Below are 26950 nucleotides of genomic sequence, written 5' to 3' on the forward strand. Positions count from 1 at the left end.
TTTACCTTATGAAATCAACCCTGACCAAAAACACCCCTGTCACAAATCACCCGGGGGGAGAAATCACAACTATCATCCCTTGATCAACTCAATCTCTCAAACCACATTGGCTCAGAAGACTGAGAAACAGAGGAGCCTTACAGCATGTCCTGAGATTTGACAAATTTGGGCTCCGGTGGACTGAGGGACAGTGAACATTCCAGAGTCCAGGACCCTTCCTGGAAAAAGTTCTTCTAACAAACCCTTCTCCTGTATCAAGGGTCTGTTAGCACACATACCCCATTTATTGTACCTACAGTTGCATCACACTTGAGAGGCAACAGAACTCAAACCACTGAGCCACTTATGGGTCAAAACCAATACATTCAACTCCACTCAAACTACTTGGCCTATAGACTATAGAAAGTTACTTGTTTAACCCTCTTCTCCACTAGCTGTGCTATTCATGACAGCCTTCACCAATCTTCTGACAAGTTTGGAGTTGCTGCTTTCCTTGATAATAGTACTGCCATATCATAAGCCACACCACCTCCCCCGCATAGTTACCTTAAAATAATCTTCTGCCCCCAACCATTGTCTTCGATCTCAGTGTTTTTTCAGGCCATGACATCACGTTTTAACACAACTCTGGTCTCCTGATTTCACAACTTTCCTTTCCACATCCAGGCTGATTTCATAAGAGTGGACTTCATTCGGCAAGTTTTATTCCACCTTATTTCTTTTCTGCTACTGAATATGTGGGCCTCTAAGCAGTAAGCCAGTGTCACATTTAAGCTTGTTTATTATTTATATATAACACTATTCAGACCTGTGGGGCTAAGAGACACATAATATACTGGTCCCTGCCACAAACTGCTTACAATATAAGTTAGACATCATACAACCTGGGATGAAAATAAATACTGGGTGGGGGAGAAGCTATAGGTAAACAGACAGATTTTTATATCCTACCAATTAATGCACTAATAGACCTTGGCCTGTGGAATCTCTTTTTACTGATAGCAATAGTCTGTTGCATCAGCAGTTATTCTTTGTTTAGTTTACAATATCATCCTATAGTGCAGTGGTTCTCAACCAGGGTACTTGTACCACTGGGATTATGCAGAGATCTTCCAGGGGGTACATCAACCTATCTAGATATTTGCCTAGTTTTACAACAGGCTACATAAAAGCACTAGTGAAGTCAGTACAAACTAAAATTTCATATAACATTTTTTATACTGCTCTATATACTATGCACTGAAATGTAAGTACAATATTTATATTCCAATCGATTTATTTTATAATTATATGGGACAATGAGAAAATAAGCAATTTTTCAGCTAGCGGATGCTGAGACACTTTTGGTTTTTTATGTCTGATTTTGTAAGCAAGTAGTTTTTAAGTGAGGCTTAACTTGGGGGGATGAAAGACAAATCAGACTCCTGAAATGGGTACAGTAACCTGGAAAGGTTGAGAGCCACTGCTATAGTACACCTTGAAACTATAGAGGAAGTTCAGGTACTTAGATGGCCAAGAATAAAGTCTCCCCAAAATCAGTGATTCCAGCCCCCAAGTGTCCAAAAAACATGAGTCTAGTCCCCTAAAAGTGTGAGATTTTAAAAAAGAATGGATTAGGGGTCCTATTTATTTGCTTTCTGATCTTTAAGTACAGCTGGTTAGAAAACGGGAGAGGAGTGGGTTTCCACAGAAAATTTTGACTTTAGTCAAAATACTTTAAAAAAAATTGGTCTGAAAACCAAGTTTTCAAAAACTTTCAGATTTTTTACTTTTGATTAAAAAAACCTCCAATTTTTTCACACAAAGACACTCCCACCCCGCGCCCAGTCAGTCAAAAAATCCAGTTTTCCACTGAAAAAGTTTTGTTGGACATTTTTTGGCCAGGCCTAGTTTTAATCCCTTAAAATGAACTTCATTCAGGCTTTTCTCTACAACCACCAGGGGTAGAAACTTACTTTCTTAGAAAATGAAAGCTGAGATTTTCTTGTAATCAGCTGTGGCCAGGCGCTGGGGCTTTAGGTAGAACATCAAGTATCCTAGAGTCGTCATAAGCTCATGAGAGCTGGCACTACTAAATCCTGTGTATTGTTTAGAAGGGTCAAATTTTGTGCTAAGTCCTTCCCCTTACCACCATGCCTAAAAGCTCTTGAAAATCCTACTGCATCTCGAGAACAATTAGATTAATTTATAAAGTATTTGGCTACTGCGAGTATGGCCTTATCATGCTATTGAAGAGGCATGAACTCACAGCACTGCTTCAGCAAGAAAAGATAGCATATGCTTTGCAACACAAAGAGCAAACAGCCAACTGTTGTCAATAAGCAGTCACCAACTTTTGTGCATATGTCAGACCAAAGCACAGTTTAGATTTTAACTTTGAACAATGCAAGTACCTATGTTACTATTCACCTTCCTTTTTCCCAACCTAGCCTCCAGCTACAAGATTTGTAATCCGTATTGAATTCTTGAGAATCAATTTTGCATGGGCAGCTACCTAGAGCAACAATTAATGACACACCAACTTCTTGCTAAGACTATTTTAGTGTTACCTCAGCACTTCCTATGTCAGACTGAATGCACATCCCTAAAGTGACGCTATCCACTTACCTTGGTATCCAATATAAAAACAGCCAAATCGCTGTACTTTGGATATAAAATCCAAATGTTGGATCACTGAGTACAAGTTTAATACACAACTGAGAATATCACATCACCTATTGAGGTGCCTGGAATTGTTTGTTTGCTTATTAGTGAAAAATTGCTATTTATCAAACAGCAAGCACCAGCATCTACAGGGTCAAGGGATCACTTTAGTTACAGAGTTTAAGGCCGAAAAATCCTACAGCCAAGAACAACAACTGTGGCAATCAGAGTCAAGGTCTTTGCAAGTCCTGTTTCATTGATTAGTTTAGTAACATCTTGCTTATGAGAAACCAAATACATTGTGCAGTCAAAGCTAAATATAGGCTCATGCTTTATCATAGAATCATAGAATCATAGAATTCAAGATCAGAAGGGACCATTATGATCATCTAGTCTGACCTCCTGCAAGATGCAGGCCACATTAGCCGATCTACCCACTCTTTTAGCAAGCGACCCCTGCCCCATGCTTCGGAGGAAGGCGAAAAACCTCCAGGGACACTGCCAATCTGCCCTGGAGGAAAATTCCTTCCCGACCCCAAATATGGCGGTCAGCTGAACCCCGAGCATGCGGGCAAGACTCTCCAGCCATACCCTCTGAAAGAGGTTAAGAATATCATATTATTGACCCAATTTGACCCAATTAAGTACCAGTTTGGCACTCAATTGACCTATTGACTAAGCCCGTTATCCTATTATACCATCTCCTCCATAAACTTATCTAGCTTAATCTTAAAGTCATGGAGGTCCTTCGCCCCTACTGTTTCCCTCGGTAGGCTGTTCCAGTATTGCACTCCCCTGATGGTTAGAAACCTTCGTCTAATTTCAAGCCTAAATTTCCTGACTGACAATTTATATCCGTTTGTCCTCGTGTCCACATTAGCACTGAGCTGAAATAATTCCTCTCCTTCCCTGGTATTTATCCCTCTGATATATTTAAAGAGTGCAATCATATCTCCCCTTATCCTTCTTTTGGTTAAGGAAAACAAACCGAGCTCCTCAAGTCTCCTGTCATACGACAGGCCTTCCATTCCTCGGATCATTCTAGTGGCCCTTCTTTGTACCCGTTCCAGTTTTAACTCATCCTTCTTAAACATGGGAGACCAAAACTGCACACAATACTCCAAATGAGGTCTCACCAACGCCTTATATAACGGGACTAGCACTTCCTTATCCCTACTAGAAATACCCCGCCTAATGCAACCCAAGACCGCATTAGCTTTTTTAACGGCCACATCACATTGCCTACTCATAGTCATCCTACGATCAACCAGGACTCCCAGGTCCTTCTCCTCCTCCGTTACTTCCAACTGGTGCGTCCCTAGCTTATAACTAAAATTCTTGTTAGTCATCCCTAAATGCATAACCTTACACTTCTCACTATTGAATTTCATCCTGTTACTAATACTCCAGTTTACAAGGTCATCCAAATCTCCCTGGAGGATATCCCGATCCTTCTCCGAATTGGCAATACCTCCCAACTTGGTGTCGTCCGCAAACTTTATCAGCCCACTCCTACTCTTGGTTCCCAGGTCAGCAATAAATAGATTGAATAAAATAGGACCCAAAACCGAACCTTGAGGAACTCCACTGGTAACCCCCCTCCAACCCGACAGTTCCCCTTTCAGTACTACCCTCTGCAGTCTCCCCTTTAACCAACTCCTTATCCACCTCTGGATTTTCATTTCGATCCCCATCTTTTCCAATTTAACCAATAATTCCTCATGCGGTACCGTATCAAACGCCTTACTGAAATCCAGATATATTAGATCCACCGCATTTCCCTTGTCTAAAAAATCTGTTACTTTCTCAAAGAAGGAGATCAGATTGGTTTGGCACGATCTACCTTTCGTAAATCCATGCTGTAATCTATCCCAGTTGTCATCGGCCTCCTGCTCCTTAACCACTCTCTCTTTCAAAATTTTTTCCATTACTTTGCATACTACAGATGTTAAACTAACAGGCCTGTAGTTACCCGGGTCACTTTTTTTCCCCTTCTTGAATATAGGAACTACATTAGCTAATCTCCAGTCCAACGGTACTATCCCCGAATTTAGAGATTTATTAAAAATCATCGCTAACGGGCTAGCAATATCACTCGCCAATTCCCTTAATATTCTAGGATGAAGATTATCCGGGCCCCCCGATTTACTTCCGTTAAGCAGTTCAAGTTTGGCCTCCACCTCAGATACCGTAATGTCTACCCCCATATCTTCATTCCCATCGGTCCCTCTATCACTATTCCTTAGCCCTTCATTAGCCTCATTAAAGACCGTGGCAAAATATTCATTCAGATATTGTGCCATTCCAAGATTATCCCTAATCTCCACTCCGTTTAAAGTTTTAAGCGGTCCCACTTCTTCCTTCTTGGTTTTCTTCCTATTTATATGGCTAAAAAACCTTTTGCTATTGGTTTTAATCCCCTTCGCTAAGTCCATCTCCACCCGTCGCTTTGCCTTTCTCACTGCATCCCTACACCCTCTGACCTCAATAAGGTAGGTTTCTTTGCTGATCCCTCCCATTTTCCACTCCCGGTACGCTTTCTGTTTTTTCTTAATGACCCCTCTAAGACGCTTGGTCATCCAGCTCGGTCTAAAACTGCTACCTACGAGCCGTTTTCCCTTTCTCGGGATACATGCCTCTGACAACTCCTGCAATTTCAACCTGAAGTAACCCCAGGCGTCATCTACCTTTAGATTCCTAAATATGTTGGTCCAGTCCACTTCCCTAACTAGTCGTCTTAATTTAGTAAAGTTAGCCCTTTTGAAATCGTAAACCCTAGTCTCAGATGCAATATTAATTATCCTCTCATTAATTTTGAAACGAATTAGCTCGTGATCACTCGAGCCAAGGTTGTCCCCTACTACTATTTCCTCAACAAGGTCCTCACTACTCACCAAAATCAGATCTAAAATGGCATCCCCCCTCGTCGGTTCAGCAACCACTTGATGTAGGAATTCATCAGCTATCACGTCTAGGAAAAGCTGAGCCCTATTGTTATTACTAGCATTTGTTTCCCAATCTATATCTGGGAAGTTAAAGTCTCCCATGATCAAGCAGTTCCTATTAGTGTTTACCTCCTTAAAAACATTAAAGAGCTCTCTATCCGTCTCCAAGCTAGATCCCGGCGGTCTATAGCACACCCCAATCACAATCCCGGGTGAGGCTCTGGTAGTTTTCTTCCCTAACGTGACCATTGCCCACACAGACTCCGTATTAACCATTGCATTGCTAGTTATTTCATTACATTTCACCTCATTATTGATATACAATGCTACTCCCCCACCTTTACCTTTGCATCGGTCTTTTCTAAACAGCACATACCCTTCCATACCTGTACTCCAGTCATGGCTATCGTTCCACCATGTTTCGGTAATTCCTACGATATCCGGTTTCAATTCTCGGACCAGGAGCTCCAGTTCCTCCATTTTATTACCTAAGCTTCTCGCATTGGTGAACAAACATCCTACCTTTTGCTGTTGGGCTCCTCTCACTCTTCTCACCCCGCTCGGTAGGGACACAGTACTACCAGTATGACCTGTTGATCTAGTATCCGTCCCCCCCGTCTTCCTTACACCTAACCGTCCCCCTCTGGCTATATCTGTTGTTATCTTCTTGTTCTCACTCCCAATGTATAAATTTGGCGTGGAGTGCACCAGGGCCTCTCCCAACCGTCTCCCCCCAGTGTCTAGTTTAAAGCTCTTTTAATCAGATGAGCCAGCCTCCCTCCTAGAAGTCTACTTCCTTCTCTACTTAGGTGGAGCCCATCCCGTGAGAACAGTTGTCTGTCCCCAAAAGCCTCCCAGTGCCCATACATCCCAAAGCCCTCCTTGTAACACCACTCTCTCAGCCAACTATTAATCGTCAGGATTCTCTCACCCCTTTGGCGCCCTTCCCTAGGGACAGGTAAGATCCCACTGAAGATCACCTGAGCCTCAATTTCCTTAAGCGTCTTACCCAACCTGGCATAGTCACCCTTGATCCTGTCTAGCGAGAATCTAGCAGTATCATTCGTTCCCACATGAAGGATGACCAAAGGGTTCTTACCTGCTCCTCTTAGGATCCTTTTCAACCTCAGGTCCACATCCCGTATTTTAGCGCCCGGTAGACAGCACACCCTTCTGTTCTCCGGATCGGCCCTGGTCACAGGCCTGTCCAACCTTCTCAGTATGGAGTCCCCAATCACGTAGACCTGCCTTTGCCTGGGGACAGTGCGGTCCTCTAACCTATCCCCCGTTCCCCCTGGTTGCAAGCTCCTTCCATTCCTATCTTCCCTTGTGGTTCCCCTTAAGCCATCCTGTAGTCTCCCCTGACCCAAACTTGGTGTTGCCTCCATAGACTCCTCCCCTCTATCTATGGGACTGGCCGCTCGTCTCTTTTTCCTTGGCCTCCCACCATCAGCTACCATATTCTTTACCCCTTCCTCATTCTCCAAACCTTCAAACCTGTTCCTTAGCTCTATTTCCCCGTCACTGGCTCTCCTTTTCCTTGGCCTGCTTCTCACAGTCACATGCTTCCACCGCCCATCCTCCTCGTCTGGTGGTCCCCCCTCACTGGCCTTAGCCCCTGCTCCCGCCTGTGCCCCTGGGCGTTCCCCTTCAGTTACCGCCTGCCATTGCTCCATCAGCTGCTCGAACCCCCTTCTATTCTCTATCAGGGTTTCTACTTGCAGCTCTAGGCCCTGGATCTTTTCCTCCAGCAGCTCTATTAGGCGGCACTTCATACATACATAGTACTGCTCTGGGTCCCCTGCTAGAACCAGGTACATACCGCAGCTGCTGCATGCTCTCATCCTTGGTGTGTCCTCTGCTGCTTGGCTCATGGCTGCTGCTGTCCCGGCCTCGCTCGGTGCTTGTACCTAGGGAAACACGGGGGACACGGCGCGGCCCCCTTCCACCTCCCCCTGCTAACTCCCACGCAAACTCCCCTGTTAGCAGCTCTGTTTGCTGCCTCCTGTGCCGCTGCCTGGCTGGGCGGCCGCTTTTATAGGCCCCTCCTAGCCTGGCTCCACCCCCTAATCAGGGCTCAGCCAATCCAGGCTCGGCTGCCCCTTCAGCAGTCTGCCCCTCCGGGCCTCTACTGAGGGAGACAAACACTACACAAACAGACACAAAGACACTCACCTGCTCCTCCAATGGGAGCTCCCACGCAAACTCCCCTGTTAGCAGCTCTGTTTGCTGCCTCCTGTGCCGCTGCTCGCAGCTGTGCCGCTGCCTGGCTGGGCGGCCGCTTTTATAGGCCCCTCCTAGCCTGGCTCCACCCCCTAATCAGGGCTCAGCCAATCCAGGCTCGGCTGCCCCTTCAGCAGTCTGCCCCTCCGGGCCTCTACTGAGGGAGACAAACACTACACAAACAGACACAAAGACACTCACCTGCTCCTCCAATGGGAGCTCCCACGCAAACTCCCCTGTTAGCAGCTCTGTTTGCTGCCTCCTGTGCCGCTGCTCGCAGCTGTGCCGCTGCCTGGCTGGGCGGCCGCTTTTATAGGCCCCTCCTAGCCTGGCTCCACCCCCTAATCAGGGCTCAGCCAATCCAGGCTCGGCTGCCCCTTCAGCAGTCTGCCCCTCCGGGCCTCTACTGAGGGAGACAAACACTACACAAACAGACACAAAGACACTCACCTGCTCCTCCAATGGGAGCTCCCACGCAAACTCCCCTGTTAGCAGCTCTGTTTGCTGCCTCCTGTGCCGCTGCTCGCAGCTGTGCCGCTGCCTGGCTGGGCGGCCGCTTTTATAGGCCCCTCCTAGCCTGGCTCCACCCCCTAATCAGGGCTCAGCCAATCCAGGCTCGGCTGCCCCTTCAGCAGTCTGCCCCTCCGGGCCTCTACTGAGGGAGACAAACACTGCTCCTCCAATGGGAGCTCCCACGCAAACTCCCCTGTTAGCAGCTCTGCTATGGTGGTTTAGTTCACAGAAAGCAAATGTATAACTAAATCTTGACAATCACTATATTCCCAAAGAAGGTATGTTGGAAACAAATAAATAATGTCATAAGTATAATTAGAGATGGGCAAATACTACTTAAAAATGTCCATAAATATTTACTCCAACTGTTGTTATTGCTGTGGCAATGAACATTCTCATCAGAGATTAGAACCCCATTCTGCTTAGCAATACATTCAAAAATGCACATAAAGACAGTCTAGAAATAAATATGTTCCCTTTAATCTATCCAGGTTTAGTTTCTGTGAACATTAATCCTATAAAGTTTTATGAATATAAACATTCATGAAAAGTGAATTTCAAAGTGACGCGTGTATTTGCAGGAATTTTAAATTCACATCCATGAAGCACTTCTGGCACAAATATTAAATACCCTATTGCTTACTATCCAATCACAAATGATCATCACAGCTTGCATAGCAAACATCTAGTATTAGAGTTCACAATCATCCCATAGAGCTAAAAAACTTATTCTAAAATATCATTTAATACTTTTGAAAATTTGAAGAAGCCATAATTTGTAAGTATAATTTTGTGTTTGGACTTATTACTTATATATATTATTTGGTAGCCTCAACTGAGATTGGGGGCCTGTCATTCATTTATACTGTATTTTGAATAAGAGTGTTAAATTTTCAAATCTTCATCTCTTTTCATGGCTTTGCATGTCATGGTGAATACTTTTAAAAGTAGAAGCTAGCATGCTCTGAAAGGTAACCTTGTTCAAATGGCACTGTGGCAATCTATGTTCTTCTAGTTTATTTGTATGAATGGTTATCAGCATCACTTTGAAAAAAAAAAGAGAAAATATTCAAATCACACTGTTTTGTTTATCAAATAGGAACTTGAAACCCTGAGCTGAAGCGTGAACAGGAATGTGAAATCACCTTTGTTAAGAAACTGTGGCATAAGGGCAGCTTTGAGACTAATACGGGATTTCTGAATTATTGCTGTAGTTATTTTCTTGGAAATAATAGTTCATACAATAATTTGCTTCCAATACTGTATAAATGAATGAGATTATTAAATGATAGGTAATTTATTGTGCTCTAGGTCTTCCCATCAAGTCTACAAGATATGAAAAAAGGAAAACGTTTATAGTTCATTTCAAAATAGAGATGCAATAGGAATCCTTCTCTCTAAGACTTTCTAAAGAAAAAATTCCCAGCTAAGAGCTCCTTTTGGGTTTAAGCCCTGCTCCTCTTTCTCTCTTTCTAAGTGCTTAAAATTGCTTTGGAAGAGGTGGTTTTCATTATAGTTTCTCTTCACTTTTACAATGATCATTTTACTAATGACCCTATTAAAGCCAACTGAAAGTCCTCCACTGATTTCACTGGACACTGGATAGGGCTTTAAATTCCCAGGTGGAAATAGGTATCATTTGGCCAGCTAAGCACTACCCAGGCCTTTTTGCCCCTCCTCATTACTAACCTCTCCAAATCACTTTAGCTTCCCTAAAGGGAACACTTCTGCATGGATCGCCGCACTAGGTAAATTAATTCACCAAGTTGCTTCACTTTATCATTTCCAAATCTTAACTTAAACTTCCTTTTTGAAAGGCCTGTTATTCTTTGTACTTTATGGAAACCAATACAATACCTTATTCCCTGATGGACCTGCTTGGTTGCTTATTTAAAAGTTTCCATAGCCAGTGCTGATAACCCCCCCCCACACACACACACACACAGAAGAGAAAGGACATACACCTCCTAGAAACTCTCATTATAAAGACAGCTGCAACAAGTTTTTCTACTTATAAAAAAAGAAAAGAAAATACTAAAGCAAAACCAAAATGTTTGTAGAGCTTGTTAAACACTAACACATTTGGCAAGTTTCACTCTTCTCTTACCTGGTAGGACTGATGCTGTAAGGGCTCCTTTCATTATGTTCCTTTTGCTCCTGCTGCTTTTAAACCTCCAGGTCACAAAAGTTGATAATCTGGGTTATGTACTGACAGTCACATCATCTAAGAGTGACTATCACAAAAAAAGAGCTTGGTAAATAGAGTTAAACAACTGGTGAAGCTTCCAGTTTTCAGTGGATTAAAGAAACGTAAAATATTGGGTGACATTTTCCTGCACAATGGAGGAAAAAGAAAAGCAGTTTTCATGGAGGAAAAAAATACCCATGAGTGACCGCCACATTCTTCCTCTCTAACATAAATATTATACAATGTGTGGAACAGCTGCTGCTGTTAGGAAAGAATGTGAATGAGGCTGCAGAGATCAAAGGTCATCCTCCATCTTGAAAAGCTGAAATTAGGACTGCGGCCAATAAGAGGATATGGTTGCTGCTGGGTTTTGTGTTATTATGTAACAAAAATAAATTTAGTTGCTAAAACAAACTCCCCATGCTTTAAAAAGATGATGACATACAGGCCTTAGGATTTATACTGTACAGAAGGCCTTGTCAAGGCAGATTCAAAGAAAATGAAGTCTGGGTTATCTAGCAGTGTATCCTACATCATCTGCTAGCTGATAACATGCTCAGGACATGCTGGACTACTTCTGCCAAAAGCTACCAGCCCTGCTAGCCTCAGTAAGTTTCCTTTAAACTTTGGTTCAAATTTTCTGCTGGCGTAACTCCAGTGAGTTAGTAGAATTATGCCAGCAATGAATGTGTCCCTTTGAGTCAACTTTATTCCTGCTGTTATTAACAAAAGCAATACATTATGGGTTTTAAAAGCGGCTGAAAACAGATGCAGGAGATCCATGTTGGTTGAAGAGAAGTAAGCAATAAGGAACTGGATTGTGCAGGTCAAAGATCAGGACTGAAAGGACAGAATAGTGTGGTGGGTAAAGCAGAGGAGAGCTGGTATATTTCTCACAAGAGAATGTCAATATTCCAGAGTTTTCAGTGCATTGACAAAACTGCAAAGCCACAATCTTTGAATGAGTTTGAAATTTGGCAGTCTTTCATTCTCCGTTTGTCTTCACCATTATAACCATATTATCTGAGGAAGAAAAGGGAAAGAGATATTTAAGATAAGAATGATTGCTAGATTTCTTGTGACTATTCATCAGAAATGCATCTGAAAAACAGGTCAGGAAGCCACACTCCTTATTTGGAAATGGAAAAAAAATCACAATCCAACAAAACCTGTCCTTAAATAACTAGGTGCCCCAAAACACTGAGTGGCTGAACTGGGAAAGGAGAATCCTTTGTTGCACAAAGTTCTCACGTAGTGCAAGTTCTTATAAGGTTACTGCCAAATCACTTTATATGGCTCCAAAACCCACCACGTGTAGTCTCTACAGGAAGTTATATTTTGAGGCATAATCTATACTGATAAAAAATAGAAAGGTCACAGTGAAAATCTTGGAATCTTTCTTCCCTTCCTCATTTCTTCCTTCCTGTAGCAAAATCTTTACAAAAAAGATCTTGGAACATTTAAAAAGGTCCTGTATTTGAACAAGTTTTTCATTAATATCTGTGAACTACTACTTTGATGCAGACTTAAAGTCTCTAAAAATAACAGCAAGAACAACCTTGACTAATACGCTTGGCTAGATGGCATAGTATGTGGCTGACACAACCAGAAGCAGACACAGCATCAAAGGATTAGTTAACTGATGTCCCATTTCAAGAAGGAAAATGTTTTGGCTCCCAGCTAGAATATATCCTCAGCAGACAAAACAAAAAACATACCGCTACAGGGGATGGAAATGGAAGGAGGTGGGAAGGGAAATATAAACCTGCCAGACAAAAACACCACCCAACTCAAATCAAATCATCTCAAGAAGCAATTTTGTGCCACTTCTAAAAATCAAAGCAACAGAGTCACTGAAACTTAGTGTAAGATAGAACACACATCTATCTTACACAAAGGCATATAGGTGCCAAATCAGAAACTTCAATATGATGGCATCATCCAAACATGGTTGATAAATTCCCGGCCTTTTTTAGGTTAGGAGAGATCTTCATGCCTCTGTGTAAACAACAGAGAAGATTATCAAAACAACTGCTGAGGTTGGCAACAAATGAGTTATGATATTCTGAAAATATGGTGTGTTGTAAATGACATCTTTACTAAAGATGAGCAATTGAATTTTGACAAAATAAAACTCAAAACAAATACTTTGGCAGGTCTGAAAAAGTTCAGGTAACTTTTTTGTGGTATTATTCTTCTTGTGACATTATCATCTCACTGCTCTGCCAGATTCTTTCCAAGGGAGGTGCTAAAATGGAGCAAAAAGTTCCCTTCTCATGATATCTGATACAGCGGTAACCATGAAAAGCTTGAAATCTCTTGGGATCACATGTGCTAGTAAGGGGCTGAGTGTCATATTGTGCTACAGCTTCGTGTCATCATTTAGAAAAGAAAAAGGTAGGTTTGGTGGTATTGGAGATAGCCAGGGAAATACAAATGGACAAGAATGTATGTGGTTTTTTGTGTTTTGAAAAACTTCATTGGTTGGGGCTTTGGTTTTGCAAATGGTTTGGAATCAGGTCCCATTTTAACTGAACACCCAAGATTTTAAGGGGTTCTAGTTTGATCACCAACTCCAGTATTTGCCAAATTCTGTAGGATGTTGCATTTGTGCTGTTGAGGGCTACTTAAGTAGCCTGTAAGAGGCAGCTATAGGGGAAGGTAAAGTCACAAAGGAGAATTTAGAAGAAAAAGATTCTAAGCAGTCTCCTGGTGGATCACCACCGCTTATGAATTAGAGCGTTATCCTAGTTTTTTGAATGTTGATTTAGGGAAAGAGACAAAAATCCAGTTGTAGTTGTAATACAATTGCAGCCACTGCACTACTGTACGTCCTTCCCACCTAATCTACACACAGCTTTATCATACATTGTGCATATCTATTTTCCTTTGAACAAAGGAAATTCTCCACCAATACGAAACACAACTATAACAGTTTTCAGTGTTTAAAATGCATAAACTACCATACTTCTATTTGCATTTTACTTAGGACACTCATATCCCATTCAGAAAAGACCTCTTGATACATACATAGATAAAACTGAGGACACTGATAGCATTTTAAAGTCACTCAATGAAAGCTCATTAGAGTCTTTCTTGATTACAGCTTAGCCAACAACAAAAAAACCAAGTTTGTATGTAATTAATATTTACTGTATGGTTAAATTCTTGATCAAGTGCATCACTAAATGGATCATGTTAAATGACAGAGAGGGCATTCTTTCTTCTACCCTATGGAGTGTGCCTCTAAGGCCTGGTCTACACTAGGACTTTAAATCGAATTTAGCAGCGTTAATTCAAATTAACCGCTCAACCGTCCACACCAGGAAGCCGTTTAATTCGACCTAGAGGGCTCTTTAGTTCGAATTCGGTACTCCACCCCGACGAGGGGAGTAGCGCTAAATTCGACATGGCTATCTCGAATTAGGCTAGGTGTGGATGCAAATCGAACTTAGTAGCTCCAGGAGCTATCCCACAGTGCACCACTCTGTTGACGCTCTGGACAGCAGTCCAAGCTTGGATTCTCTGACCAGCCACACAGGAAACGACCCAGGAAAATTTGAATTCCTTTTCCTGTCTGGGCACTTTGAATCTGATGTCCTGTTTGGACATCGGGGCGAGCTCAGCAGCACCTGCAACGATGCAGAGCTCTCCAGCAGAGGAGACCATGCAATCCCAGAATAGAAAGAGGTCCCCAGCATGGACAGACCGGGAAGTCCTGGATCTGATCGCTATGTGGGAGGATGAGTCTGTGCTTTCGGAGCTGCGCTCCAACAAACGGAATGCAAAGACCGACGAGAAGGTCTCCAAAGCCATGGCACTCAGAGGATACAGCCGGGATACAACGCAGTGCCGCGTGAAAATCAAGGACATGAGACAAGGCTACCAAAAAGTCAGAGCGGCAAACGGACGCTCCGGAGCCCAGCCCCAGACATGCCGCTTCTACGAGGCACTGCATGCCATTCTAGGTGGGTCTGCCACCACTGCCCCACCAGTGACCGTGGACTCTGAGGATGGGATAGTGTCGATGGGCAGTTCCTCTGCGATGTTCGCCGATGGGGAAGATGAGGAAGGGTTTGTGGAGGACGACGCAGGCGACAGCGCTTACAATACCGCTTTCCCCGACAGCCAGGATCTCTTCATCACCCTCACAGAGATCCCCTACCAACCCTCCCCGGCCGTTAACCCGGACTCAGAATCAGGGGAAGGATCAGTCGGTAAGTGCTATAAACAAGGAAACATTTATTTTTTTAAAAACAGGAATAAAAAATATATAAAAACTATATAAAAACTTTTCCATATAAAACTATATAAAAAGAAGGTCCACACATATAGGGATGGAACAGAAATCCTCCTGGGACACTTCCACGAAGCTATCGTACAGGAGCTCGAAAAGCCTCCGCAGGAGGTTCCTGGGGAGAGGTGCCTTATTTGGTGCTCCGTGGAAGCACACTCTTCCGTGCCAGGCCATCCTAATGTACAGCGGAATCATTGCCTCCACCAGCATGGCAGCATACGGTCCTGGTCTGTGCAGGGATTCTAGCAGCATCCTCTCTCTCTCTCTCCGAGTGACCCGCCTCAGGGTAATCTTGTTCGGCGACTGCTGCATCTAATTAGGGCAATTAGTGTACTGTTACTATTGTGAATGCTTGACTTTTACTTTGCATAGCAATGACCTTCGTTTAACAGCCACGTGTTGGAGGCCGCAGAGGAAAAGCATACAGTGATCTTTCCCGGGCATAGCCGCGAGGGGCTGGAACAGGGTCAGACTTTATGCTTTCCAGATTGCCTTCAGCGGGAGGGCACAGCTATCCATTAACTGTTAAGCAGCCTATAGTGTAGTGCTTACCAGGCCTGGCTGCTACACGGATTCAGCTGTACCGCCCCGCTTGTCCGATCTCCTGTGCAAGACCGCAGCCAATGAAAGCGTATTCCGAAATCTCGAACTTGTCCTGAGAGCTTGTGAGACTAGGTTCCCTGTATGGTCTTGTTCACAGAAACTGACTAGACTGTGTTCAGTGTTCGCAAACATGTATCTTTTCAAGGAAATCACTTCCTTTTTCCCATCACACAGCTGCGGCTCTTTCACGAACTGCCCCGGCATCCCCCTCACAGAGGCTGGCACAGATTAGGCGGCGAAAGAAAAAGACTAGGGACGACATGTTCTCGGAACTGATGGCTTGCTCCAGAGCCGAGGCGGCCGAGCAGAGACAGTGGAGGGAGACCCTATGTCAGCACCAGCGCTCACACAGCGAACGGGAGGACAGGTGGCGGCAGGAAGACCAGCAGGCGACTCAAACGCTGCTTGGGCTAATGAGGGAGCAAACGGACACGCTCCAGCGCCTTGTAGATGTTCTGCAGGACCGCAGGCAGGAGCAGAGAGCCCCCCTGAACTGTATCTGCAACCGCCTTCCCCCGCCACAAAGTCCTGTCCCCCCCTCACCCAAAATCACAAGAAGGAGGGGCGCTAGGGGCCGTGAAAACTGTCACTCCACCCCAGCAGAGCGCTCATGTACCAAACAGCTCTCATGCCATAAATTTTGAGAAGTGCTTCCCTTCCTGGATCACCCAGTCCCAAATCCCAGTTTCATCCCCCCACTGTGTAGTTGAGTATTAAGAGTAGTTTGTTGTTATTCACTGTTTCCGTCACGTTTTCCTTGTCAGAAGACTTTGTGTGAAGGGGTGAGGGGTTTTTTAATTGCATAGGACAGCCTCCATTACCAGGGTACAGACTTGGGGGCAGGATCAACAGCAGGACACACACAGACTGCAGTCACTATGCACCAGGGTCAGTCTGTGAGGTGTATGCTGCCCCGGGTCAGTCTGTGAGGTGTATGCTGCCCCAGGGTCCTAGCGCCTGCCATCCACAAATGGCAAGGCAGGCTGCCCTTACCATGCCCTTCCACCCTAGCCACGAGCCACTCCGATGCCCTGAGCCCCAGCAAGCGCCCTCATCCACGGACACATACTCACCCTTCCCACACACCCCTCACCCCTTCCTATGCCCCAACCCCCAGCCCAGAGCCTGCATCCAAACTCCATCCCAAAGACGGCACCCCTCACCCCTTCCTGCAAACCCACCCCTTCCTGCACACCCACCTGCAACCGTCCTCCCCCCAGAGACCGCTGTAGGAGCAGGAGCCTGTCATTCCTCTAGTGTAGAAGCGGTCTGTACATCAGTGCACACCGTACCCACCACAGTCCGCGTCCATGTTTCAACCCTTGAACAGGAATTCATAATAAAAGAAAACTTTGTTAATAATCAGTGTTCCATTAAATTTATTTTAAAACGTGTGTTGGAAGGGGGGAAACCTGGAGAATGGGGTATGTAACCGCAGATCGAAGTCAACAGTCACTGAAACAGGCTCAGGTTCAGCTTCTCTGTAAATCAACTGGAGAGTCATAGGTTACCCTGTTCTCCAAGGAACCTAGCTTTCAAAGCCTCCCGGATGCACAGCGCTTCCCGCTGGGATCTTCTATCGGCACGGCTGTCTGGCTGAGCGTAATCAGCAGCCAGGCGATTTGCCTCAACCTCCCATCCAGCCATAAAGGTCTCCCCCTTGCTCTCACAGAGATTGTGGAGCACACAGCAAGCAGCAATAACAACGGGGATATTTTTTTCGCTGAGGTCCGAGCGAGTCAGTAAGCTCCGCCATCTCCCCTTGAGACGTCCGAAAGCACACTCCACCACCATTCTGCACTTGCTCAGCCGGTAGTTGAAGAGCTCCTTCTCACTGTCCAAGGCGCCTGTATAGGGCTTCATGAGCCAGGGCATTAGCGGGTAGGCTGGGTCCCCGAGGATCACTGTAGGCATCTCCACATCCCCAACAGCTATTTTGTGGTCCGGGAAGAAACTACCTGCCTGGAGGCGTTTAAACAGACCAGAGTTCCTGAACACACGCGCGTCATGAATCTTGCCCGGCCACCCGACGTAGATGTTGGTAAAACGTCCCCTATGGTCCACCAGTGCTTTCAGCACCATAGAAAAGTAGCCCTTTCGGTTAATGTACTCGCTGGCCTGGTGGGCCGGTCCCAGGATAGGGATGTGAGTCCCATCTATAGCCCCACCGCAGTTTGGGAATCCCATCGCGCCAAAGCCATCTATGACGACCTGGACGTTTCCCAGGGTCACTACCTTTGAGAGCAGTTGCTCAACGATTGCGTGGGCTACTTGAATCACAGCAAGCCCTACGGTAGATTTGCCCACGCCAAAGTGGTTCGCTACTGACCGGTAGCTGTCTGGCGTTGCAAGTTTCCAGAGGGCTATGGCCACTCGCTTCTGCACAGTCAGGGCTGCTCGCATCCGGGTGTCCTGGCGCTTCAGGGCAGGGGACAGCAAGTCACAGAGTTCAAGGAAAGTGCCCTTACGCATCCTGAAGTTTTGCAGCCACTGTGATTCATCCCAGACCTGCAGCACTATGCGGTCCCACCAGTCCGTGCTTGTTTCCCGGGCCCAGAATCACCGTTCCACACCATGAACTTGACCCATTGCCACCATGATCTCCACTGCGTGGCGTACCCTGCTTTGTGAGAGGTCTGCACCACTCTGTGACTTCCTGTCCTCACCGCGCTGACGGAGCCTCCTCGCCCGATTTCTCAGCAGCTGACTGTGGAAGAGGTGGACGATAAGGTGCGAGGAGTTGACAACGGCCATAAGTGCAGCGATGATCGCAGCGGGCTCCATGCTCGCAGTGCTGTGGCGTCCGCGCTGTAACCGACCAGAGAAGGGCGCGAACAGATTTCCCGCCGGCGCTTTCAGGGAGGGAGGGCGTGATTGACGGTTCAATGATGACAGTTACCCAAAACCTCGACACATTTTTTCCCCCAGCAGGCATTGGGGGCTCTACCCAGCATTCCAATGGGCAGCGGGGACTGCGGGAACTGTGGGATAGCTTCCCACAGTGCACCGCTTCCAAAGTCGACGCTGGCCCCGTTACTGTGGACTCAGACAGTCGAATTAGTGTACTTAGTGTGGATACACAAATTCGACTTCATAAGGTCGATTCCACAAATTCGAGTTAAGTAGATTCGAAATAGTCTTGTAGTGTAGATGTACCCTGAGATGCTGAGGCCCTTTAAGATTATCACTTTGGAAGTCAGTGTTAAGAAACCATCCCCAAAGCAGTGCATCATTTATACAGCTGTTTGGCAGGGGGGAAAACAACCTGGAAAAAATAAGACAAACCAAGATCTTTTTAAGTGTCTTCCTTTCAACAAGATATGGATGATTATTAAATTATAGTTTCCCTGACACTTTCTGTGACTATATTAAGTTTTCAGTGCATATTTCCTATCAGAATAGGCACTTGGGCCCAAAAGATTGAAATAGACTTCAGATAGGCAACCTGTCTTTAAGGTCTATAGGATTTGCCTGTCTCAAGAATTGATACCCAAGTCACACAACTTTAACTTCTAAAAATGTGAATGATGCCCATACTTCTTTGACAATTCACTCCTGCTACCCAGAGAACATCTCTCACCTACCAGCAGATGGGTCAAAGAGCTTTAGAAGCAGGATGTCATTTTTGAAAAGCATGTTTTTTACAATCAATACTTTAGAGTTGATTACAGAGCATGAGAATCAGCATTGTAGTAAATGTTAATGTGGATACTACAGCTTACACTTATTTTTCATTGAATTGCAAAGTAGTTCCAATGGATTACAAAAAGGTTATCTAAAACTCATATGAGCTGCTAGATCACATGAGGGACCTGGCAGAGAAAAATGTGTAGACTAAAGACCAGGTGACAGCTCTGCAGATGTCTGAGACACGTATGTTTTGCAGTAAGGCCACATAGATAGAGTGAGCCCTGGTGGAAGGGGCAATTGCCCTCAGTGAGGGATGAGGCCCAGAAGCTTCATAGAAGGTTAAGATGCATCCTGAAACTCAGTTGGGCAGAAATCGGATGACTGTTCATTTGCTCTGTGATCAAGATGAAATACCTAAGTGAAATCCTGAAATTACCCACATTTAGGTAAAATGTAGAGTCCTCCTTACATCCATTGTATGGAGGCTCACTTCTCCCAAAGAATGAGGCTTGAGATTCACACATGTGTGTGTGTGTGTGTGTGTGTGTGTGTGTGTGTGTGTGTGTGTGTGTGTGTGTGCGCGCGCAAGTAGGTGAATGTCCTGATTAATATGGAACTCTGAAAAAAACTTTAGGTAGGAAGCAAGGGTGTGAACGTACCATTACTTCATCATGATAGAAGACTGTGGACAATAGATGAACCACCAGGGCTTCTTACTCCCCCACCCTCCTCGCTGAGATGATGGTATGAGGAATGATGTCTTGAGGAACAAATAAAAGAGGGAACAGTTTCCCATGGGTTCCAATGGGGGTTTCCACAGCCCATTAAGGATGATAGTTGAAGTCCCATGGTAGAGCAAGTTCCTTGACAGGAAGAAAAGATGTTTGAACAGGCTTTAATAAGCCTCAGTGGTTGGGTGAGCAAAGACTGAAGCCTTCAATTGGATGAGGGGGATCGGGGGGGGGGGATTGAAAAGATGTGATGGTAGCCAGGTGAACCTTGATTGAGCTCTGTGATAATCTTGTGGTTTTTAACTTTAAGGGGTAATTGGGAATGCATGTCGGACAGGACTCAAGAGATATAGATCAGTAGCTGCACTGAGCCTGGAAATGTTTCTAATTATGTAGGCAAGTTTTCCTTGCATTAGGTTTTCTACTATTAAACGGTACTGTTTGTACCCTGGCACTGAGGGAGAAGAGAAGCAAATCTTGTTCTATACCAGAGTCTCATCTAGTAGGCAGGTCTTGAAGTGAAGTGCTGAGAAGTTAGGGTAGGAGAAGGAACTGAAGTGGCAGCAGGTCTGCACCTCCACCTTTATACCCTCTTCTCAGAGCTCAAAGATACCTAGGGTGCTGTCGCAGACCTGAAACGGCTGCTGTCAAAAATCTCCAATCAAGAGTGCACAGGTGCACACACATCTTAAAGTGAACACCCACAGGGACCGTACTCAAAGAGCTGAGAGTCATTCCATTGACTTCACGGGGACTTAGGTCAGGCTCTTGGACCCTAGTTCAGGACAGCACAAAGCATGTTCTTAAGTCTATCCCTGTTAAGTAAAGTACATTAGCACATGGAAAACTCCCCTTTCCTTATGCTGGTACTTTGTTGCATTGGGATTTATGTGCAGAAATTTGCCACGGTTCTTAATCTTGACATTAACAAACAAACAAACAAAAAAGAGAGTAATGTTTACTGCACAAGTGTGCACAGTCAGCTTTCACTCGTAGCACCACATGCGCTCAAAAAAGCCATTCTGCATTAGGATAAAGTTCCAGGACTCCAAGTGCCTTTCTAAACAAGAAAAAATTCTGCACTCTTATGGAGCTTTTGTTTTACAGATTACATATATGGTACAAGTTATTCAAATCTATTATAAATTTAGCTCACAATAAGAGAAAAGTCTATTGTTGTGGTTGGCCCATTTCTGCACCCAAAGCAGACACATCAGTACTTTGAGAATTGTTCTCTGACCTCTTTTTAAAGTGATGATTGCCAGCATTTTGAATGACAATTTTCTTGCAAAAATCATTGATAGTTCCAGAGGACTGAGGCATCTTGGCTGATATTTTCATATTGCTACTTGAAGTGCTGCCTTTTGAAGCAGTACTTTGGGATGATGCAACTGCAAACAGACCTGAATTACATAGGAACATTTATATACTTGGATGTGTGAAATACTGTATTTTAACAAGCACCCGTCCTTAATTGAAATTCAATTCCCCAACTGTCTAAAGATTTTGAAACTAATTCATTTCTTTTTTCATCTATGCCTACTTGAACTGCTTTACAGACCAGCTTTAGAAATGCTGCAATAAGAAAGTAGCAGCAGTACAAGCTGCAAGGAGAAACAAGGAAGCCAGTCTAATTAGAATACATACATGCTGCATGTATTGCTCACAAAGTTAACCAAACTGCAGCCGGTTACCAGCCACTAGACATAGAAATGACAGCAAAATAGACAGTAGAACAATAATACACCTTGAGGGCTTATTTTCACAACAAAGCTAATTTGAGTTATAACTCAGGAGTTGTCCCTAATTTGAGTCCCATCCACATACAAAAACCCTTGTGATGTTGCTTCTAACTTTAGCCTACACCCTCTCTTGGTCAACAAGCTTAAGAATGAGTCATCGCAACTCATCAGCTGCTTAGGCAACTACTCTGTAGCATGGGTGTAGGCTTGCGCCATTCAAGTGCCAGTTGTTCCCCAATGCCTTCCCACAATTCCCCCCATCCACGTGCCCTGTAAGAAGAGAAGTTTTCACATAGTTCACTGGGAAAGAATTCATAGAATGGCTCCTCTAACTGAAGTACAACTATGGGATATGCCCCAAGAAGTCTGAGTGCCATATACAAGTGACAAGTATCAGAGGGGTAGCCATATTAGTCTGGATCTGTAAAAAGCGACAAAGAGTCCTGTGGCATCTTATAGACTAACAGACGCATTGGAGTATAAGCTTTTGTGGGTGAATGCATGCATCTGATGAAGTGGGTATTCACCCACGAAAGCTTATGCTCCAATACGTCTGTTAGTCTATAAGGTGCCACAGGACTCTTTGTTGCTATATACAAGTGAGTGACACATTAGCATGGACCCAGCAACTTGAGCATTATTTCTCAGGGCATGTCTACGCATACAGCGCTACAGTGTGTTGGGTGAAAAGACCTCCTGTTGGCATAATAAAATCATCTTCATGAGTGGCAGTAGCTGTGTTGGCGGGAGAAGCTTTCCCACCGACATAGCGCTGTCCACCTCAGTGCATATGTCAGTGTAACTTATGTCACTCTTCGGGTGGTTTATTCACACCCCTGAGCGACATAAGTTATGCCACCATAGGCTGTAGTGTAGACACAGCTCTTACTGAAAGTTCATCTGCCTCAGGAGAAGTAAATCCAGTCTAGATTACTGCAGAATTAACCTGAGTTAAGACATAGCCTGAGCAAAAGATCAGAAAGTGTTGTCACTTTGCTGAATTGCAATCATAACTACTACTCAGCAGTTAACAGTTTACAATATTTAAGTCACCATTGCCAACACACTTCTGGAGACCATAAATTAAACAAGCTGGAATGCTGATATCCTTAAGTTATCAAGCCTGTTGGGGTATTCCCAGAGTGGGACAGAGACCATACGGGCAGAGCAGAGTGTCACAACACCTGATCCTTGGCTGATGTAAGGTCTCTGAGAACCATAAACTAGAGCTTCTCCTGTGCATCTGTTACTTGTACCGGGACCCGGTAGCTCAGGAACAGGGAGCTGCAGCCTACCTCCTCCCACTCTGAGTTGTCTTACCCTCCCAAGCTCCTAGTGGAAAAAATTAAACTTGATATCTATTAGAAAGCAAATGACAAACATTCCCCAGAAAGTTAGTAAGTGATCAAGGTGCTCGCCTGTCTAATCATTGTGCAAAGTTAGTGTAAAACACTCCCCTCCTGATTTAGCAGTGTTTTGCACCCACTTTTTGCAAAAGTATAAACACTGTAAGGTGCAAGACTAAGGCGCACCAGGATCTCTCAAAGTCTTGCTGCTTTTATTTCTTCCTCCAATCCCTCTCAAACCTTTGTCCAAACCCAAGGGGCTTTTCTGCCATCTTGTCTGCACCATGCATCGACTCAAGGCAGAGGAGTTAAAGGGAGGATAAAAGAAACAGGCAATCAAGGACAGGATCTGTGTCAGTGAAAGCGTCTAATGGCCTCATGACCAGTGCCTGCCCCAAGCATCCAGGGACAGTTCCTGATGCTCTGCTCTCCTCCCCTTCACCTCCCAGCAAAAGTGGAGGGCTGCAATTAAATAGTTACTGAATACCAGAGACCTACAGTAGTTTTGGACTGGAGTGATTTGGTTAGGCTTTGCTGAAAGATGTCTTTCATCTGGGCAACGAGCTACAAACTCAGTAGAGTCTGTGAAAAATGTGGACAAAATAAACTGCCAGCTAATTGATTGAAAGATTCATCAAGAAATATGATTCCGAAGAGATAGGTTCAAGAAAAGCCCTGATTGAATTTGTGTTGGCATTTCCACTCATTCATAATCCCCCAGAGGCATAATTCCTGGTGATAAATGACATCTGCATTAGGAATGAAACCAGAAGGCTACAATATTGGTTAGATGTGTTTAGAGAATTGCTTTTAGTTCTGTGATTGGGGGTTATGAGAGCATGACAATGTTCTGGGATGGGAGGATCCATGCAACCCAGCTACTGTATAATACACCTGTCAAGCCACTGGTCATTTGCACCCTGTAATATACTTTCTTCCCTGTACTTGTCTAATGCTTTTATTAAAAGCATATGCTTCCTATAGGGATGCAGTGGTCGAAAGGGGTTTTTGTGGTGACTGGCTGAGTTCCTGTTGAACTGATTAATACTGCTGAGATTTGATTGTATTTTAATGGTGTGATAAAGGACCTAGAGTGATTTATATCTAAATAAATAAAAATAAATAATAAAGGTATGCTCGCAGTTACAGCATCCATTGCCACCTTGGACACCAAACCTGAGAGATCATTGACACAGGCAGATTCCTGCACATTCAGGTGCCGCACTGTAGCCAACGGAGCTCTGCACAGGTTCAGAGGTTTGTCTTCATGGTGTGGGTTGCAGGATCAGGGCCTTGGGTAGTCCATTCAGTATGTGAATTACTGGGGGGGTAGTGATTAAACAGGTGTTCTGAAAGTTCATGTGCGATTTCCCCCATCCATTGCTATTTGTTTAGAGGATTTAACCCTCCCCTCTACATATTTTGCTTTTGTGACATAGTAAGAGGGATTTTCCCCCCATTGAGCCATATGCTAAATTAAACACTTAACTAAAAAAACCAAAACCACTTTTACAACAAAGAGAAGGTCTCTTGAGCTGTAGTCCATACTGGCTGGCTTTAACACCACTGTCCATTGTTTAGCACTTCCAAAATATTATTTGGGGCCAAATTCTGGTGCCTTTACTCACATTGAATAGTATCTTCTCCCACGCATAGGCCCCGCAGCATATAGAGGCAGGGCAGGAGAGGGAGTGCAGGGGATGGGCTGGAGAAGAGAAGGGGAAGCAGGACCCCTGCATGCAGCGTCTCCTCAGCAACAGCAGCAGCTGGGGCTTCCCCAGTAAGCTGACCCATCCCCCACCCCAGCACTGGCAGCCCATTTCCAGCGGGTACCCCTGCCACAGGTCCCCCCTCCAGTGCCCTCCAAATACCGCCTCCAGTACCTCCCAAATATCCCTCCCAGTACACAGACACCCCTCCAATAACCCCCAAATACTCCCTCCAGCTCCTCTTCCCTCTGGCAGTGTCCTGTGTTTGGGAACTTGAAATATGGTAAACCTGGGGTGTTTCTGTTCTCACGGCCATGATTTCCAGAGCTGGCAGGAGTGAATCCACCTGCCAGAAGCCACCTACTCCCAGTGCCTGGGCTGGGCACCAGGCTCGCTTGGCCAAGCTCAGAGCTCGGGCTGTGACATCGCAGGGCAGCTAAGGGGAGTGCACACAGGGAGTGTAAGGAGAGTGACCTGGTTGCAATGGCAGGTCCCTGTGCAGTGAGTGCTCTGACCGGGCTGCTGAGAGGCAGGTGCCCAAGGGCAGTGAGTACTCCAAGGAGCACCTCGGAGAGCATCTCATGGCAACCAGGCTCCATGGGCAGAGCCTGGCTCCAGGGGGTGTCGCTGGCTGGTGCCGAGCTCCTTTGAGGCAGAGGCAAGAGCGTGTCCGGGATACAGCTTGGAGCTGTGCCACCCGCTCTGCTTGGGGAGCACCCAGCTGTGTGGAGGCAGCCTGGCTCAGGGAGCAGGGCAAGGAGGGCTGCCATATGGGCAGCCAGCCAGTGCCACAGCTCCCACAGTGTGGAGGGCCACGGTGGCTCCCACCAACTTCCGATCTGCCAACTCCTGACAGGAGGCAATGGTTTTCAAACTGTGGGCACATTTCCCCTAAGGAGGCATTCCCCACTGTTTGAAAACCTCTGTGCTAAAGAAATCTTGGGGGGCATGTGACCCTCATGTGCTCCTCCACACGTTGCCTCTAGGAGATGCAAATATGATTGCTCGCCCCAGGTACTAAAATGCGTAATTATGGCTCTGCTGATCACCATATTTGGAGTCGGGAAGGAATTTTCCCCCAGGTTAGATTGGCAGAGACTCTTGTGGGGGGTGTTCACCTTCCTCTACAGCACTAGTCACTTGCAGGTTTGTAGTATTGTAAATGGTGGATTCTGTGTAACGTTAAGTCTTTAAATCATGACTGGAGGACTTCAGTAACTCAGCCAGAGGTTAGGGGTCCATTACAGGAGTGGGTGGATGAGGTTCTGGGGCCTGCAATGTGCAGGAGGTCAGACTAGATGATCATGATGGTCCCTTCTGGCCTTAAAGTCTATGTTATACACATATCTGATGTCTGCCCCCTCCTTATCATGTGAACTACAGCAGAGTTTGTTCAAAAAGAATATTACATCACATCTCCCTTAGATTTGTGCACTGTATGAGTCATAACATCGCAGAGCTGCTGGACAGCCCTGATTAGACCAGTCTGAATTTCAGTGATTTCAACATGATGGGCTAGCAATAGCCAAGGCAGCATAAATGCTATATGCCAGCTATGCATTTGTCACCACTTTAAGGACAATGGTTTGATTAGTACTAGCACTTCAATATGACCAGTCTGAGTCAGACTGCTGTTGAATGATGCTCCTTGGTCCTACACATCATCAATCTCCTTTGCAGAAGATAGGAGACAGGGAATGGAGAAGAGTGTACATTATGATAAGGCCATAGGAGACTCGACGATTCCCGGTATCTGAAATAAAAACGCATGGATCATCAGTGAATTTTTAATTTATGACAAAAGCAAGCAAATCTCAGGTTAGACTTCAATAACTTACCAGGTTGTGTCTAATTTAGGGAGATCAGCTGCTCTGCCATCCCCAAAAATGGATAGGCCATCAATCCTGAAAAGGGAGCCAATATAAAGAAGTTCCCAAGCTGAAAGCCAGTGTAAAATACAAAACCTGATGCTACACCATTGAAACCAAAGGGACCTCCAAACTTGTTTAAAGTTTGTCCATTTCTAAAGCACAATACAAAAGACTATTTGTCTAGACCACCATTTACGTTTGTTTGGATTAGGCTGTAGATTCATTTCTGAAGCAGAGGTAGGAATCTGGGCAAGATTTCAAAACACAGACCTCAAGAGAGGAGTTCAAGGACTTTTACAAATAAACTACTTCAGTTTACAAAAAAGCATTATTCATAGTAAGGTAGTGTTTGCAAACATGTGTCACACTTTCCACAGAAGACACAAAAAGACACCATGGGGATAGTCTTTTCAATTGTTCTCCAGAGTCCCCGCTCTCATTTTTTAAATGAATGAAATATTTGTTACAATTGCAAAGAAAGCCTTCAAAATGTGATGCTAGCATAACCA

This window comes from Mauremys mutica, chromosome 6, assembly GCF_020497125.1.
Source record: "Mauremys mutica isolate MM-2020 ecotype Southern chromosome 6, ASM2049712v1, whole genome shotgun sequence".
NCBI lineage: Eukaryota > Metazoa > Chordata > Testudines > Geoemydidae > Mauremys > Mauremys mutica.